The following is a 6029-nucleotide window of genomic DNA, read 5'->3' on the forward strand; positions in this document are numbered from 1 at the left end:
TAGAAAATCTGTTTTTTATTGCTGTGCATACGTTAGAAAATATTCAAGTTCTTATGGACTAACAGTGGACTTTTCCATCTGCAGAATATACTGAATGACCAGAGGTGGCAATGTTGCAGAAGAGAATTTGTCTGCGTTGCTGAGACCTTAAAAGCCCCCCCCCCCAAAAAAAATACAAGAAGCCTTTCCTCAGCACTCTGCCTTCCTTCATCAATTTACATGGTAAGTCAAACTCGCGTTGAATGCTTTTTCTTGTCATTAAATAAGTTCATAGCATCTGAGGGCCCTGAGAACCTTTTTAGTTTGGTTTTTGGCATGATTATATTTCTTTCAAGACTGTAGAAAAATGGATGACGTTACTGTGATCATCATATTTTATCAAAGACTTTGTCTCCAAAGCTGACAAAGCCTGATTTAGATACCTGTGCTAACAATGTGTCCTCAGAGGACATTACTGTCTTTAAGGCTGGAATGAATTGCCTTAATTTGGAGTGATGGTGTTACTTTCTCATGGAGTGAAGCTCATTTGACCTGTTTCCCTGCTCTCTGTATGTGCGAGACTGATACTCCAGATGGATTGCTGTTTAGGATACTCTGCGGTCTTGCAACTCCATCCCATTTTCAAAAGGAGCCCAATGCTTTCTCAGTACACCGCCTAGCTGCCTTGCACTCATAATTACATATAGTTACCTGGTGCACAATTGCTGGTGTCTCCTCCTCCTGTGTTTCCTCGTCACCCAGGGCGATTGGTCATGTGCTGTCCTGACATAAAGCTAGAGCAGGATGTCATCTGACATGAAGGACAATCAGTTGCCTAGCAAGCACACCCATGCATTTATCATGGTATTGAAATGGGTTGCAGGGTAAACAGGGCTCCCAGCTGAAGACCTAGATGGTGAGATGAATGAAACTGGTGCATTATTTGAGACTTTTGCATCTGTTTGAAGATGCGGTTAATCACAATGTTCTCGACTTCTCTATAACTTAACTGATAGGGATGCACTAAGATGAAGATGTTAAGATGTCTTTTATAGTTATTATTCCCACTAACTGTAGCGTAAACCTTCCTCCCTGAACCTATCAGATCACTTAATTGCCATTGGCGTATCATAACCTAAAAGCATAGCACTGAGAAGGTGACGCCGTCACTTGGCTGGCAATCACACCTATTTATCTAGGTTCTGATGTAGGTGCTAGAGTTGTGTAGAGAGTTATAGCAAATGGGCATAGGATTGAGAGATGTATGCCAGGTTGAACATGAAAACTGATATTTTAATTTTTAGTAAGCTGTGGATTTTCACAATATTACTGACTCCATAGTACTTATTATCAAGGCTTAGAAAATCTGTTTTTTATTGCTGTGCATACTTTAGAAAATATTCAAGTTCTAATGGACTAACAGTGGACTTTTCCATCTGCAGAATATACTAAATGACCAGAGGTGGCAGTGTTGCAGAAGAGAATTTGTCTGCGTTGCTGAGACCACCCCGCCCCCCCCAAAAAAAAAACAAGAAGCCATTCCTCAGCACTCTGCCTTCCTTCATCAATTTACATGGTAAGTCAAACTCACGTTGAATGCTTTTTCTTGTCATTAAATAAGTTCATCGCATCTGAGGGCCCTGAGTACCTTTTTAGTTTGGTTTTTGGCATGATTATATTTCTGTCAAGACTGTAGCAAAATGGATGACGTTACTGTGATCATCATATTTTATCAAAGACTTTGTCTCCAAAGCTGACAAAGCCTGGTTTAGAGACCTATGCTAACAATGTGTCCTCAGAGGACATTACTGTCTTTAAGGCTGGAATGAATTGCCTTAATTTGGAGCGATGGCGTTACTTTATCATCGAGTGAAGCTCATTTGACCTGTTTCCCTGCACTCTGTATGTGCGACTTTGATACTCCAGATGGATTGCTGTTTAGGATACTCTGCGGTCTTGCAACTCCATGCCATTTTCAAAAGGAGCCCAATGCTTTCCCAGTACACCGCCTAGCTGCCTTGCACTCATAATTACATATAGTCACCTGGTGCACAATTGCTGGTGTCTCCTCCTCCTGTGTTTCCTCATCACCCAGGGCGATTGGTCACGTGCTGTCCTGACATAAAGCTAGAGCAGGATGTCATCTGACATGAGGGACAATCAGTTGCCTAGCAAGCACTAAGATGCATTTATCATGGTATTGAAATGGGTTGCAGGGTAAACAGGGCTCCCAGCTGAAGACCTAGATGGTGAGATGAATGAAACTGGTGCATTATTTGAGACTTGTGCATCTGTTTGAAGATGCGGTTAATCACAATGTTCTTGACTTCTCTATAACTTAACTGATAGGGATGTACTAAGATGAAGATGTTAAGATGTCTTTTATAGTTATTATTCCCACTAACTGTAGCGTAAACCTTCGTCCCTGAACTTATCAGATCACTTAATTGCTATTGGCGTATCATAACCTAAAAGCATTGCACTGAGAAGGTTACGCCGTCACTTGGCTTGCAATCACACCTATTTATCTAGGTCCTGATGTAGGTGCTAGAGTTGTGTAGAGAGTTATAGCAAATGGGCATAGGATTGAGAGATGTATGCCAGGTTGAACATGAAAACTGATATTTTAATTTTTAGTAAGCTGTGGATTTTCACAATATTACTGACTCCATAGTACTTATTATCAAGGCTTAGAAAATCTGTTTTTTATTGCTGTGCATACTTTAGAAAATATTCAAGTTCTAATGGACTAACAGTGGACTTTTCCATCTGCAGAATATACTAAATGACCAGAGGTGGCAGTGTTGCAGAAGAGAATTTGTCTGCGTTGCTGAGACCACCCCGCCCCCCCCCCCCCCAAAAAAAAAACAAGAAGCCATTCCTCAGCACTCTGCCTTCCTTCATCAATTTACATGGTAAGTCAAACTCACGTTGAATGCTTTTTCTTGTCATTAAATAAGTTCATCGCATCTGAGGGCCCTGAGTACCTTTTTAGTTTGGTTTTTGGCATGATTATATTTCTGTCAAGACTGTAGCAAAATGGATGACGTTACTGTGATCATCATATTTTATCAAAGACTTTGTCTCCAAAGCTGACAAAGCCTGGTTTAGAGACCTATGCTAACAATGTGTCCTCAGAGGACATTACTGTCTTTAAGGATGGAATGAATTGCCTTAATTTGGAGTGATGGCGTTACTTTATCATCGAGTGAAGCTCATTTGACCTGTTTCCCTGCACTCTGTATGTGCGACTTTGATACTCCAGATGGATTGCTGTTTAGGATACTCTGCGGTCTTGCAACTCCATGCCATTTTCAAAAGGAGCCCAATGCTTTCCCAGTACACCGCCTAGCTGCCTTGCACTCATAATTACATATAGTTACCTGGTGCACAATTGCTGGTGTCTCCTCCTCCTGTGTTTCCTCGTCACCCAGGGCGATTGGTCATGTGCTGTCCTGACATAAAGCTAGAGCAGGATGTCATCTGACATGAGGGACAATTAGTTGCCTAGCAAGCACTAAGATGCATTTATCATGGTATTGAAATGGGTTGCAGGGTAAACAGGGCTCCCAGCTGAAGACCTAGATGGTGAGATGAATGAAACTGGTGCATTATTTGAGACTTGTGCATCTGTTTGAAGATGCGGTTAATCATAATGTTCTTGACTTCTCTATAACTTAACTGATAGGGATGAACTAAGATGAAGATGTTAAGATGTCTTTTATAGTTATTATTCCCACTAACTGTAGCGTAAACCTTCGTCCCTGAACTTATCAGATCACCTAATTGCTATTGGCGTATCATAACCTAAAAGCATTGCACTGAGAAGGTTACGCCGTCACTTGGCTGGCAATCACACCTATTTATCTAGGTCCTGATGTAGGTGCTAGAGTTGCGTAGAGAGTGGTAGCAAATGGGCATAGGATTAAGAGATGTATGCCAGGTTGAACATGAAAACGGAGATTTTAATTTTTAGTAAGCTGTGGATTTTCACAATATTACTGACTCCATAGTACTTATTATCAAGGCTTAGAAAATCTGTTTTTTATTGCTGTGCATACGTTAGAAAATATTCAAGTTCTAATGGACTAACAGTGGACTTTTCCATCTGCAGAATATACTGAATGACCAGAGGTGGCAGTGTTGCAGAAGAGAATTTGTCTGCGTTGCTGAGACCACCCCGCCCCCGCCCCCAAAAAAACCAAGAAGCCATTCCTCAGCACTCTGCCTTCCTTCATCAATTTACATGGTAAGTCAAACTCACGTTGAATGCTTTTTCTTGTCATTAAATAAGTTCATCGCATCTGAGGGCCCTGAGAACCTTTTTAGTATGGTTTTTGGCATGATTATATTTCTGTCAAGACTGTAGCAAAATAGATGACGTTACTGTGATCATCATATTTTATCAAAGACTTTGTCTCCAAAGCTGACAAAGCCTGATTTAGATACCTGTGCTAACAATGTGTCCTCAGAGGACATTACTGTCTTTAAGGATGGAATGAATTGCCTTAATTTGGAGCGATGGCATTACTTTCTCATGGAGTGAAGCTCATTTGACCTGTTTCCCTGCACTCTGTATGTGCGACTCTGATACTCCAGATGGATTGCTGTTTAGGATACTCTGCGGTCTTGCAACTCCATCCCATTTTCAAAAGGAGCCCAATGCTTTCCCAGTACACCGCCTAGCTGCCTTGCACTCATAATTACATATAGTTACCTGGTGCTCAATTGCTGGTGTCTCCTCCTCCTGTTTTTCCTCGTCACCCAAGGCGATTGGTCATGTGCTGTCCTGACATAAAGCTAGAGCAGGATGTCATCTGACATGAGGGACAATCAGTTGCCTAGCAAGCACTAAGATGCATTTATCATGGTATTGAAATGGGTTGCAGGGTAAGCAGGGCTCCCAGCTGAAGACCTAGATGGTGAGATGAATGAAACTGGTGCATTATTTGAGACTTGTGCATCTGTTTGAAGATGCGGTTAATCATAATGTTCTTGACTTCTCTATAACTTAACTGATAGGGATGCACTAAGATGAAGATGTTAAGATGTCTTTTATAGTTATTATTCCCACTAACTGTAGCGTAAACCTTCCTCCCTGAACCTATCAGATCACTTAATTGCCATTGGCGTATCATAACCTAAAAGCATTGCACTGAGAAGGTGACGCCGTCACTTGGCTGGCAATCACACCTATTTATCTAGGTCCTGATGTATGTGCTAGAGTTGTGTAGAGAGTGGTAGCAAATGGGCATAGGATTGAGAGATGTATGCCAGGTTGAACATGAAAACAGAGATTTTAATTTTTAGTAAGCTGTGGATTTTCACAATATTACTGACTCCATAGTACTTATTATCAAGTCTTAGAAAATCTGTTTTTTATTGCTGTGCATACGTTAGAAAATATTCAAGTTCTTATGGACTAACAGTGGACTTTTCCATCTGCAGAATATACTGAATGACCAGAGGTGGCAATGTTGCAGAAGAGAATTTGTCTGCGTTGCTGAGACCTTAAAAGCCCCCCCCCCCCCCAAAAAATACAAGAAGCCATTCCTCAGCACTCTGCCTTCCTTCATCAATTTACATGGTAAGTCAAACTCGCGTTGAATGCTTTTTCTTGTCATTAAATAAGTTCATAGCATCTGAGGGCCCTGAGAACCTTTTTAGTTTGGTTTTTGGCATGATTATATTTCTTTCAAGACTGTAGAAAAATGGATGACGTTACTGTGATCATCATATTTTATCAAAGACTTTGTCTCCAAAGCTGACAAAGCCTGATTTAGATACCTGTGCTAACAATGTGTCCTCAGAGGACATTACTGTCTTTAAGGCTGGAATGAATTGCCTTAATTTGGAGTGATGGTGTTACTTTCTCATGGAGTGAAGCTCATTTGACCTGTTTCCCTGCTCTCTGTATGTGCGAGACTGATACTCCAGATGGATTGCTGTTTAGGATACTCTGCGGTCTTGCAACTCCATCCCATTTTCAAAAGGAGCCCAATGCTTTCTCAGTACACCGCCTAGCTGCCTTGCACTCATAATTACATATA

The sequence above is a fragment of the Lissotriton vulgaris genome, chromosome 7 (genome assembly GCF_964263255.1).
Source record: "Lissotriton vulgaris chromosome 7, aLisVul1.2, whole genome shotgun sequence".
NCBI lineage: Eukaryota > Metazoa > Chordata > Amphibia > Caudata > Salamandridae > Lissotriton > Lissotriton vulgaris.